The sequence below is a fragment of the Vigna unguiculata genome, chromosome 2 (assembly GCF_037176805.1).
Source record: "Vigna unguiculata cultivar grain cowpea cultivar isolate G323 ecotype 2 chromosome 2, ASM3717680v1, whole genome shotgun sequence".
Lineage (NCBI taxonomy): Eukaryota > Viridiplantae > Streptophyta > Magnoliopsida > Fabales > Fabaceae > Vigna > Vigna unguiculata.
Genome location: NC_140793.1, coordinates 11370759 through 11383423, shown reverse-complemented (window position 1 = coordinate 11383423; position 12665 = coordinate 11370759).

The following is a 12665-nucleotide window of genomic DNA, read 5'->3' as shown; positions in this document are numbered from 1 at the left end:
CGTCATCATCTCCTCCATCTCACACATGAAACCCTAACCCTAGTTTCCCTACCACCCTCCACACAGCCGCCGCCGCCAATCTTGCCGGCCACCGGACACCACTACACCACGTCGGCAGCCACCATTTTCGCACCAGCAGTCATGGCAGCGACCTCCTGTCCTCGCCGGAATCTGCACCACGCCTCCGCGAAGCCTGTTCCGCGCACCGTTCCATCTCTATCAGAAGCGGCGCGGCCACCACATTCTTCCATTCGCGCTGTCGTTTTCTGCCACCATCAACAGCACAACAACCTGCAGCGAGCACACCACCATGAACCTGCACCTCCGCAAAGCTTCTCCACAGCGCGTCAGCCATGGCAGCCACCGAGAGCGAACCAGAACACCACCATCTCCTGCACGACCTCCGCGAAGCTTGTTCCGTCACCGCTGCACCTGTTCGCAACGCCATCTCCGTCCACACGCAGCAACAGTTCATGAACGCGAACCATCATCCTCGTGCACTTGCTGGAAAACGCTGGAAAACGCAAAACAACTCGTCGGAAAACGCAGCCAGATCGGAGGAGAAGAGCTCGCCGGAGCAACCGCCACGTCGGAGCAGCCGCCGTCGTTGCACCTGCGCAGCCAAGGGAGGAAGGAGCAGCAAACCCTAATTTCTGGAGAGAGAATCTGCACTGCCACGTGTCAACATCTGATAGGCAGTCAACTGGTCAAACTCTGGTCAAACTCTGGTCAATTTCTGGTCAATTTTGTAAAAATGCTTAAATAAAAGGGGCAGAATTGGAAATTGGACAGAAATTAAGTTGCTAATTAATTAAATAAAAATAAAAGATTTTAGCAACTGACAGATAAAGCCCAAAGTCCAGTTGAAGCCTATATAAAGAGACTTAAGGGAGCAGAAGCAAAACTGACGACTGACAGCTTACAGCTTAGACACTTAGAACTCTCTGGTTTTGGCAGATACCGTCTCCACCACATCTCTCATTCTTTCTTTTATTTTCTTTCCTTCATATCATCATGTATTCCATCAAAGCCATGGAGGGCTAAGCTTTAAGGGTTGATTCCACTGTAATTTCTTAAATGGATTCTGAGGTTAGATGAATTTATATGTTTTGTTATTTTGATTATTGTTGTGGTTTTTGTTTATCTATGTCCTTTGCTTATTAATTGAATAGAAAATAATGATTTTAAATCTACATGCATGCTAATCATATGAGTTAAAAGGTTTTTAAATTAAATTGAGACTTTACTTTGATTTTGTTTAGAAACTTTCATTTGATTAAATAAGTTTTTGCCAATAATTGAGACTTTAATTTGATTAGAGGTAATTACTTTAACTATAATTAGTCAAGACTTTACTTTGATTAATTAAGTTTTCTATTTGGTGAAGAAGCAAAGGAATAGACATGATTAGGCATAGTAAAATTAATTGAGACTGTACTTTGATTAAATTTACTATGGACAATCTAACAATTCTCACTTTTAATTGAGACTGTACTTTGATTAAAAGTGAGGATGCCAACAAATGAATTGAGTCTTTACATTGATTTATTTGTAAATCAACAACAATAATTAATTTAACAATAATCTCTAGATAACCAATGAAGAATCTTATTTAGAAAAAGCAGTGGAATTGACCTATTTACTATTACTGTGTTTACAATCTTCTGTGTCATTTTCTTTGCATATCGAAACCCCCTATTTTTATAGTTGCTAGTTTTAATTGCATTTTTAAGAATCAAATATTTGAGATCAATTCCGTATTCGTTGTGAGACAACTCAGGGTTGTCTTAACCCTAACTATTTTGTTCACTACAAACTGGCAATACTGAAGTTGTTAAAGTAGTGGTAATTTGATCGCCTAACGACAGCGATATCACTACAGTTACTAGCAACCTTTCATCTGGATCAAGCATGGATCAAATTTAGTACATGGCAATGTGTGAAAGAATTATTATGTGATATTGCTCCCATGGAGTCTTGTCATGTTCTTTTGGGATGGGCATGGCTTTGTTTTAAAACACTCCATTTTGATGAGCGTCCCCTTTATTTGAGGCATGAGGGTCATCAAAAGAAGTAGAAATTTATGACACCAAGACAAGTCAGTAAGGATCAACATAGGCTGAAGGAGAAAACAGAAAAAAAAGAATAGAAAAAGAAGAAATATAAACTGCAGAAGTAAGGCAAAATAAAGAAAAAGAAATGGAACGAGAGAAAGTTTATTCGTCAATGTTTTTTCTTCTATAGTTTGTGATGTCATTTTACAGGAACAAAAGGATAAGCATGTGAATGAAACACACCAACTTCCATGTTTAAAAAGGAAGCTTGTTCATAGTGCTTTATTATGCCTTTGGTCCGTTCGTAAGAAGCAAATTCGTCAAAGACAATGCCTGGAATTATTTATTGTTACATGTCAAGGTGGGGTACTGTTGCCAAGAAATGTTATCGACGGATTGCAACCATTGTAAAGTAACAAATATCAAGTTGGATTTGATCGTGGAAGACGAGAATTAGTTTCAACTTGTGAAAAATAAAAGTCCTTCACAAGATCATAATAAACTTACATTAAAACTAGTGTCTTAAGATTCGGGACAAATCTTCTCGAAGAAGGGGGGTATGATGTGAATTGCATATGGGTCAAATGGAGGATGACTAATACGCCGTGTTGATGCAGTTTCTTTTATTTAAATAAGGGCGCAATGCTTTGTAAAATTGGCTGACCAAATTGTGTTTGTGCTTAACCAATTAACGGGCTTTAGTTTTGCTTTAACTTCAAGTTGAAATAGGGGTCCATATGCCCACTTAAGAACCAACCTTTGGAAGATCAAGCGAACCTTTGATCAAAGTTTGTGGATGACTTTTGGTAGCCTTAAATTCAGTAATCAACCATTAAGTAGTGGATCGTCATTAGCTTGAGTGGATCATTAATTAATAGCTTTAAGCGGGATGATATTGAAATTTATGTGTCTTTTGTAATTCTGATGGTTAAAGCTCCTATACAAGTTGAACCATTTTCACCAATGAAGGCAAGCTGAGTTTTATTCAGAAAATAAACGAGTTTTATCTCATCTATCTTAGTGAGAGTGATTCTCCTAAGTTCTTGAGTGATTCAAGAATCCATGAGTTTAATCAAAGGTCCTTTATCCCTTTGTGTGTTTCAACTCTTAGGCTTATCTTCAAGTCTTGGAAGTGTGATGTCTATCAATTTCCGTTCCATCTTCTTTTATGTTTCCGTTTTCTCATTTTAAATAATTTCTTAAATTTCTTGCTTCTTAGCATTTCAACAATGATAGATCAGTCAAACATATCGAACCTTGTGGATTCACATCATTTGTTATTCAGAGCCTAGCTATCTAGATTTGGAATAGGAAAGGATGTTTATTGTACAAAGTGTTTAACCGAAGGCCATCCATGTTTAGTTGCATTCGATTACGGAAGCGAAAACAAAGAAGATGAAAAACCAGATAAAACGTCCAAAAGTCCAAAAGCATAATTGTTCACTACATTACTTAATAAATCAATACAAAACAAAGAATGGTCTTCAATTGGGTGCTCCATGGCTTCTAGCACGTTGAACTGCACCTTCTCATCTCCTATCTCCATAGTCAAGGATCCTGCATGCACGTCTATCTTGGTACGTGCTGTCATCATGAATGGTCTTCCCAAGATGATTGTGGTTGAACTCATTCCTTCATCATCCTTCATATCCAAGATGTAGAAATCTGCAGGAAAAATTAACTTGTCCACACGGACAAGCACATCTTCTAGCACACCTGCAGGGTTAACTGTGCTACGGTTGGCCAATTGAATGACCACACCAGTAGACTTAAGAGGTCCAAGATGAAGTGAAGTAAAAACGGATAAAGGCATTACATTAATAGAAGCTCCTAAATCTAACATAGCATTGTCAAACTTAGTACTACCTATAATGCAGGGAACAAAAAACATACCTGGATCCTTACACTTTTGCGGCATTCTGATTGCAGGCTTCTTAATTAAGCTAGAGACATTTCTTCCCATGTTCACTACCTCTTTGTCCATAATACACCTTTTATGTGTACATAATTCTTTGAGAAACTTGGCGTATTTAGGAATTTGTCTCACAGCATCCAACAAAGGAATGTTTATCTCCACTTTCTTGAAAGTATTCAGGATTTCTTTGTCTAACTCCTCCATCTTTTTAGTTTTTGGTTTCAAACGGTTTGGATAGGGAGGAGGAGGAGAATAAGGAGAAGGATTTTCAGAGGAAGTATTAGGGGATACCAACCTGGAGTTATCACTGGGTGCAGGCATTTCAGATGTTGCTTGTGTTGCTTCATCTGATCTTCCTCTTTCATCATTAGGTACAACTTCATTGTCCTTATCTTCATCTTCTTGGGCATCCCCAAGGCCTTTTATTTGCTTACCCGATCTTAAAGTAATAGCACTTACATTTCTCGGGTTGATTACAGTTTGTGCAGGCAAATTGCTTGAGCCTTGCTGAGACTTCATCTGATTTAACTCATTTGCCATTTGTCCAATCTGGTTCTGCAAGTTTTGATTAGTTGCTTCCATCGTCTGTTTCAACTCATTGATTTGTCCCTTCATCATGTCAACCATCATTTTCATCATTGCTTCCATGTTTGAATCACCAGAGGTTGCCGCTGGTTGTGGTTGTTGCCTCTGTTGAGGTGGAACATAGACTTGTTGGTGTTGAGGCTGTTGATTTCCCCATTTCTGGCTGGGATATTCCTTCCAATCTGGGTTGTACTTGTTGGAGGACAAATCATGGTTGTATTGCTGCCGAGGTGGTCTATTATTGCCATAGATGTTTGCAGCATATGCCTGAGGTTGTTCATTGTCTAACGTCCTTGTCTCTTTTAACATAGAACAAGCCTCTGTAGGATGATTAGTAGAAGCACAAATTCCACATAAAGTAGAAGGGATAGGCTTTTTCTGTAAGTCTATCAAGGTCCTTACGATGGCTGCTAAGTCATCCAACTTCCCTTCTAATTTCTTGTGATCTACAACATATGAAGCTTCTACTCCATGGGTTCCATTCAATAGAGTTATAGAATTACTCCTTGTGGAAAATTGTTGATGGTTCGACGCCATAGTTTCAATCAATTGTCTTGCATTTGTTGGCGTTTTGTCCACCAATGACCCTCCACTTGCAGCATCTATCATTTGTCTATCCATGATACTCAATCCCTCATAAAAGTATTGAATGAGGAGATGCTCGTTTATTTGGTGATGAGGACATGAAGCACATAAATTTTTGAATCTTTCCCAATACTCGTGAAGACTTTCTCTTTCTTGTTGCCTTATCCCATAAATATCTTTGCGAATAGCAGCAACTCTAGATGCTGGAAAAAACTTTTCCAGAAATAATCTTTTCAGAGTCTCCCAAGTATTGATGGATCCTGGCGGAAGGCAGTATAACCAATTCTTAGCGGCATCTTGCAATGAGAATGGAAAAGCCTTAAGCTTGATATGTTCCTCTGTCACTGTTGTAGGTCTCATGGATGAACAAACAACATGAAATTCCTTCAAGTGATGGTATGGGTCTTCTCCTGCTAATCCATGGAATTTGGGTAAAAGATGGATTAACCCAGACTTAAGCTCACATTCTCCATCTGGATATTGGATGCACATGTTTTGTGTAATTGCTGCATCCGGTGAAGCCAACTCTCTTATTGTTCTTTCTTCCATTCTATCTTCTTGAAATTCTGGTTCAGGTGATGGATCAAAAGATATGTTAATCACCGGAGGTGATTCTAGTGGTACACTTTCAGTGGTAGGTTCAGATCATGATGGTGCTCCTTCAGTAGAACACCTGAGATCAAGTCTCCTACGTGATTTACGCAAGTTCCTTTCAAGTTCCTTTCAAGTTGATAAAATTGACCCGGATTGGCCTGAGTCATGCACTATGCAAGTCCACCTGAAAGTGTTTCCCTGTGTGTTTTTTTTTTCTTCCTATTCTTGTTTTGGAGAAAGATTTCAAGAAAGAAATGAGTTAAGATGTCGTTGGGTCTACTCCCAGGAAAGAGAGGTGCGTCACAATGGACAACTTAAATACCAAGTCTTTCCTAGACAGAGTTTTCCAAACTAGTCTCAAAAAATTTCTTAAAAGAAATTCTTAATCAAAACAAAAATAGAAATTTGCTTGGAATATATTAACAGAAAACTAGATACTACAAAATAACAAACTATATCAAACGTATATGCGTAAAATAAATAAAAAATAAAAATAAAAAATAAAATAAAATAAAATAAAATAAAATAAAATAAATAAATAAAAACAGAATCAAAATAAAAGAAATACTAACCGTACTCCCCGGCAACGGCGCCAAATTTGATATCGCTGTCGTTAGGCGATCAAATTATCACTACTTTAGCAACTTCAGTATTGCCAGTTTGTAGTGAAGAAAATAGTTAGGGTTAAGATAACCCTGAGTCGTCTCACAACGAATACGGAATTGATCTCAAATATTTGATTCTCAAAAATGCAATTAAAACTAGCAACTATAAAATAGGGGGGTTTTGATATGCAAAGAAAATGACACGGAAGATTGTAAACACAGTAATAGTAAATAGGTCAATTCCACTGCTTTTTCTAAATAAGATTCTTCATTGGTTATCTAGAGATTATTGTTAAATCAATTATTGTTGTTGATTTACAAATAAATCAATGTAAAGACTCAATTCATTTGTTGGCATCCTCACTTTTAATCAAAGTACAGTCTCAATTAAAAGTGAGAATTGTTAGATTGTCCATAGTAAATTTAATCAAAGTACAGTCTCAATTAATTTTACTATGCCTAATCATGTCTATTCCTTTGTTTCTTTACCAAATAGAAAACTTAATTAATCAAAGTAAAGTCTTGACTAATTTTAGTTAAAGTAATTACCTCTAATCAAATTAAAGTCTCAATTATTGGCAAAAACTTATTTAATCAAATGAAAGTTTCTAAACAAAATCAAAGTAAAGTCTCAATTTTATTTAAAAACCTCTTAACTCATATGATTAGCATGCATGTAGATTTAAAATCATTATTTTCTATTCAATTTAGAAGCAAAGGACATAGATAAACAAAAACCACAACAATAATCAAAATAACAAAACATATAAATTCATCTAACCTCAGAATCCATTTAAGAAATTACAGTGGAATCAACCCTTAAAAGCTTAGCCCTCCATGGCTTTGATGGAATACATGATGATATGAAAGAAAGAAAATAAAAGAAAGAATGAGAGATGTGGTGGAGACGGTATCTGCCAAAACCAGAGAGTTCTAAGTGTCTAAGCTGTGAGTTGTAAATTGTCAGTTCCCCCGTTTCTGCTCCCTTAAGTCTCTTTATATAGGCTTCCACTGGACTTTGGGCTTTATCTGTCAGTTGCTAAAATCTTTTATTTTTATTTAATTAATTAGCAACTTAATTCTTGTCCAATTTCCAATTCTGCCCCTCTCATTTAACCATATTTGCAGTTTTGACCAGAGTTGACTGCTGACTTTGACCAGTTGACCAGTTGACCAGTTTGACTGTCCTATCAGATGCTGACACGTGGCGCAGAGTACTCACTCTCCAGAATTAGGGTTTCTGCCCCATGTTTCTTCCTTGGCTGCGCGGCTGACGGTGGCTGCTGCCGTTTTCCGGCGTGGTGGTTGCAGGTGCGCCATGGTCCATGAAGAGAAGATAATGGTTGCTGCAACTGTGGCGTGCGAAGCTCGATGGAGATGCGCTGGTTGCTCGCGCGTTGCAGAGGCTGTTTCCGGCGTGAACGAAGAAGATGATGGAGAGAAAATGGAGGTGCTGTGATTGACGAAGGTTGCGCGTCGCTGCAGGTGCGGAGGCGAGAAGACGGAGGCGCGGTGGTGGTTCGTGTGCGTTGTTGTGGCTGCAGATGCGCGAACGGTGATCGCGATGATGGTGGCGCTGCGGAGAAGATGGAGAGGCATGGTGGTGGAAGGAGAGGAGAAAATTAGGGTTAGGGTTTTGGGAGATGAAGATGATGACGTGGCAGCCTTCCATTGGACAGCTTGTTAGTGCAAGGATTGTTGCCACGTGGCTTGCTTTGGTTGGCTAATTTTAAGAGGTGGGGATTGCCACATGGCATGATCTGGTTGAATGGAGTTTAAGGGGTAGGAGGGGTGCAACTTAGTGAAAACTGGGGGTGCAGAACAGGTTTTTTGTGGTCCACTTGAGGAAGGAGTGTGCAAATAAAATCTGGGGGTGCATTTAGCTCCTGATTTATTCTTTTTCAGAATTTCTTGATTTTGGACTTATTTTGTAACTTTGAATATTTCAAAATCACATTATTAATTCACCAAAAATAAATTCCAGCTGCATTAACAAACGTTAGAATATCCAATAATATTTTATGCAACTAAAATCAATTTTTACGCCACTTTTACCAAACTTACTCAATAAATACAATAATCACAAATCCTAATTAAATCAATCTTTAAGCACAGAAAAGTCAATTAAATCCCCAAATTTAAATATTAAATGAGGGCAAAAATATCACATAATACTTCTTTCACACATTGCTATGTACTGAATTTGATCCATGCTTGATCCAGATGAAAGGTTGCTGGTAACTGGAGTTTCTCCAGTAATCTTTGGCTCACAACACTGTTTTCGCTTCCGTAATCGAATGCAACTAAACATGGATGGCCTTTGGTTAAACACTTTGTATAATAAACTTCCTTTCCTATTCCAAATCTAGATAGCCAGGCTCTGAATACCAAATGATGTGAATCCACAGGGTTCGATTCGTTTGACTGATCTACCATTTTTGGAATGCTAACAAGCAAGAATTTTGAGAAATTATTTAAAACGAGAAAATGGAAACATAAAAGAAGATGGAACGGAAATTGATAGACATCACACTTCCAAGAATGGAAGATAAGCCTAAGAGTTGAAACACACAAAGGGATAAAGGACCTTTTACTAAACTCAAGGATTCTTGAATCACTGAAGAACTTAGGAGAATCACTCTCACTAAGATAGATGAGATAAAACTCGTTTATTTTCTGAATAAAACTCAGCTTGCCTTCATTGATGAAAATGGTTCAACTTGTATAGGAGCTTTAACCATCAGAATTACAAAAGACACATAAATTTCAATATCATCCAGCTTAAAGCTATTAATTAATGATCCACTCAAGCTAATGATGATCCGCTACATAATGGTTGATTGTAACTGAATTTAAGGCTACCAAAAGTCATCCACAAACTTTGAGCAAAGGTCCGGTTGATCTTCCAAAGGTTGGTTCTTAAGTGGGCATATGGACCCTTATTTCAGCTTGAAGATAAAGCAAAACTAAAGCCCGTTAAATGGTTAAGCACAAACACAATTTGGTCAGCATATTTTACAAAGCATTGGGCCCTTATTTAAACAAAAGAAACTGCATCAACACGGCGTATTAGTCATCCTCCATTTGACCCATATGCAATTCACATCACACCCTCCTTCTTCGAGAAGATTTGTCCCGAATCTTAAGACACTAGTTTTAACGTAAGTTTATTATGATCTTGTGAAGGACTTTTATTTTTTCACAAGTTGAAACTAATTCTCTTCTTCCAGGATCAAATTCAACTTGATATTTGTTACTTTCCAATGGTTGTAATCCGTCGATAACATTTCTTGGCAACAGTACCCCAACTTGATATGTAACAATAAATCATCCCATGCATTGTGTTTGACAAATTTGCTTCTTATCGACGGACCAAACGCATAATAAAGGACTATGAACAAGCTTCATTTTTAAACATGGAAGTTGGTGTGTTTCATTGACATCCTGATCCTTTTATTCTTGCCAAATGACATCACAAACTGTAGAAGAAAACACATTGACGAATAAACTTTCTCTAGTTCCATTTCTTTTTCTTTATTTTCCCTTCCTTCTGCAGTTTATATTACTTCTTTTTCTATTCTTTCTTTTTCTTTTTTCTCCTTCAGCCTACGTTCATCCTTACTAACTTGTCTTGGTGTCATAAATTTGTACTTCTTTTGATGTCCCTCATGCCTCAAATAAAGGGAACGTTCATCAAGATGGAGTGTTTTAAAATGAAGCCAAGCCCATCCCAAAAGAAAATGACAAAAGTCCATGGGAGCAATATCACATAATACTTCTTTCACACATTGCCATGTACTCAATTTGATCCATGCCTGATCCAGAAGAAAGGTTGCTGGTAACTGGAGTTTCTCCACAAACATTTGGCTCAGAACATTGTTTTCGCTTCCGTAATCGAATGCAACTAAACATGGATGGCCTTCGGTTAAACACTTTGTATAATAAACTTCCTTTCCTATTCCAAATCTAGATAGCCAAGCTCTGAATACGAAATGATGTGAATCCACAGGGTTCGATTCGTTTGACTGATCTATCATTGTTGGAATGCTAACAAGCAAGAAATTTGAGAAATTATTTAAAACGAGAAAAGGGAAACATAAAAGAAGATAGAAAGAAAATTGATAGACATCACACTTCCAAGAATGGAAGATAAGCCTAAGAGTTGAAACACACAGAGGGATAAAGGACCTTTGATTAAACTCAAGGATTCTTGAATCACTCAAGAACTTAGTAGAATCACTCTCACTAAGATAGATGACATAAAACTCGTTTATTTTTTGAATAAAACTCAGCTTGCCTTCATTGATGAAAATGGTTCAACTTGTATAGGAGCTTTAACCATCAGAACTACAAAAGACACATAAATTTCACTATCATCCCGCTTAAAGCTATTAATTAATGATCCACTCAAGCTAATGATGATCCGCTACATAATGGTTGATTGTAACTGAATTTAAGGCTACCAAAAGTCATCCACAAACTTTGAGCAAAGGTCCGCTTGATCTTCCAAAGGTTGGTTCTTAAGTGGGCATATGGACCCCTATTTTAACTTGAAGATAAAGCATAACTAAAGCCCGTTAATTTGTTAAGCACAAACAAAATTTGGTCAGCCCATTTTACAAAGCATTGGGCCCATATTTAAATAAAAGAAACTGCATCAACACGGCGCATTCGTCATCCTCCATTTGACCCATATGCAATTCACATCATACCCTCCTTCTTCAAGAAGATTTGTCCCGAATCTTAAGACACTAGTTTTAATCTAAGTTTATTATGATCTTGTGAAGGACTTTTATTTTTTTCACAAGTTGAAACGAATTCTCTTCTTCCAGGATCAAATTCAACTTGATATTTGTTACTTTCCAATGGTTGTAATCTGTCGATAAAATTTCTTGGCAACATTACCCCACCTTGATATCTAACAATAAATAATTCCATGCATTGTGTTTGACGAACTTGCCTCTTATCGACAGACCAAATGCATAATAAAGCACTATTAACAAGCTTCCTTTTTAAACATGGAAGTTGGTGTGTTTCATTCACATGCTTATCCTTTTGTTCCTGTAAAATGACATCACAAACTGTAGAAGAAAAAACATTGACGAATAAACTTTCTCTAGTTCCATTTCTTTTTCTTTATTTTCCCTTCCTTCTGCAGTTTATATTACTTCTTGTTCTATTCTTCCTTTTTCTGTTTTCTCCTTCAACCTACGTTGATCCCTACTGACTTGTCTTTGTGCCATAAATTTATACTTCATTTGATGTCCCTCATGCCTCAAATAAAGGGAACGTTCATCAAGATGGAGTGTTTTAAAATGAAGCCATGCCCATCCCAAAAGAAGATGACAAATGTCCATGGGAGCAATGTCACATAATACTTCTTTCACACATTGCCATGTACTGAATTTAATCCATGCTTGATCCAGATGAAAGGTTGTTGGTAACTGGAGTTTCTCCACCAATCTTTGGCTCACAACATTGTTTTCGCTTCCGTAATCGAATGCAACTAAACATGGATGGCCTTCGGTTAAACACTTTGTATAATAAACTTACTTTCTTATTCCAAATCTAGATAGCCTGGCTCTGAATACCAAATGATGTGAATCCACATGGTTCGATTAGTTTGACTGATCTGCCATTTTTGGAATTCTAACAAGCAAGAATTTTGAGCAATTATTTAAAACGAGAAAATGGAAACATAAAAGAAGATGGAACGGAAATTGATAGACATCACACTTCCAAGAATGGAAGATAAGCCTAAGAGTTGAAACACACATAGGGATAAAGGACCTTTGGTCAAACTCAAGGATTCTTGAATCACTCAAGAACTTAGGAGAATCATTCTCACTAAGATAAATGAGATAAAACTCGTTTATTTTCTGAATAAAACTCAGCTTGCTCTCATTGATGAAAATGGTTCAACTTGTATAGGAGCTTTAACCATCAGAATTACAAAAGACACATAAATTTCAATATCATCCCGCTTAAAGCTATTAATTAATGATCCACTCAAGCTAATGACGATCTGCTACTTAATGGTTGATTAAGGCTACCAAAAGTCCTCCACAAACTTTGAGCAAAGGTCCGCTTGATCTTCCAAAGGTTGGTTCTTTAGTGGGCATATGGACCCCTATTTCAACTTGAAGATAAAGCAAAACTAAAGCCTGTTAATTGGTTAAGCACAAACACAATTTCGTCAACGAATTTTACAAAGCATTGGGCCCTTATTTAAATAACAGTAACTGCATCAACACGACACGTTAGTCATCCTCCATTTGACCCATATGCAATTCACATCATACCCTCCTGCTTCGAGAAGATTTGTCC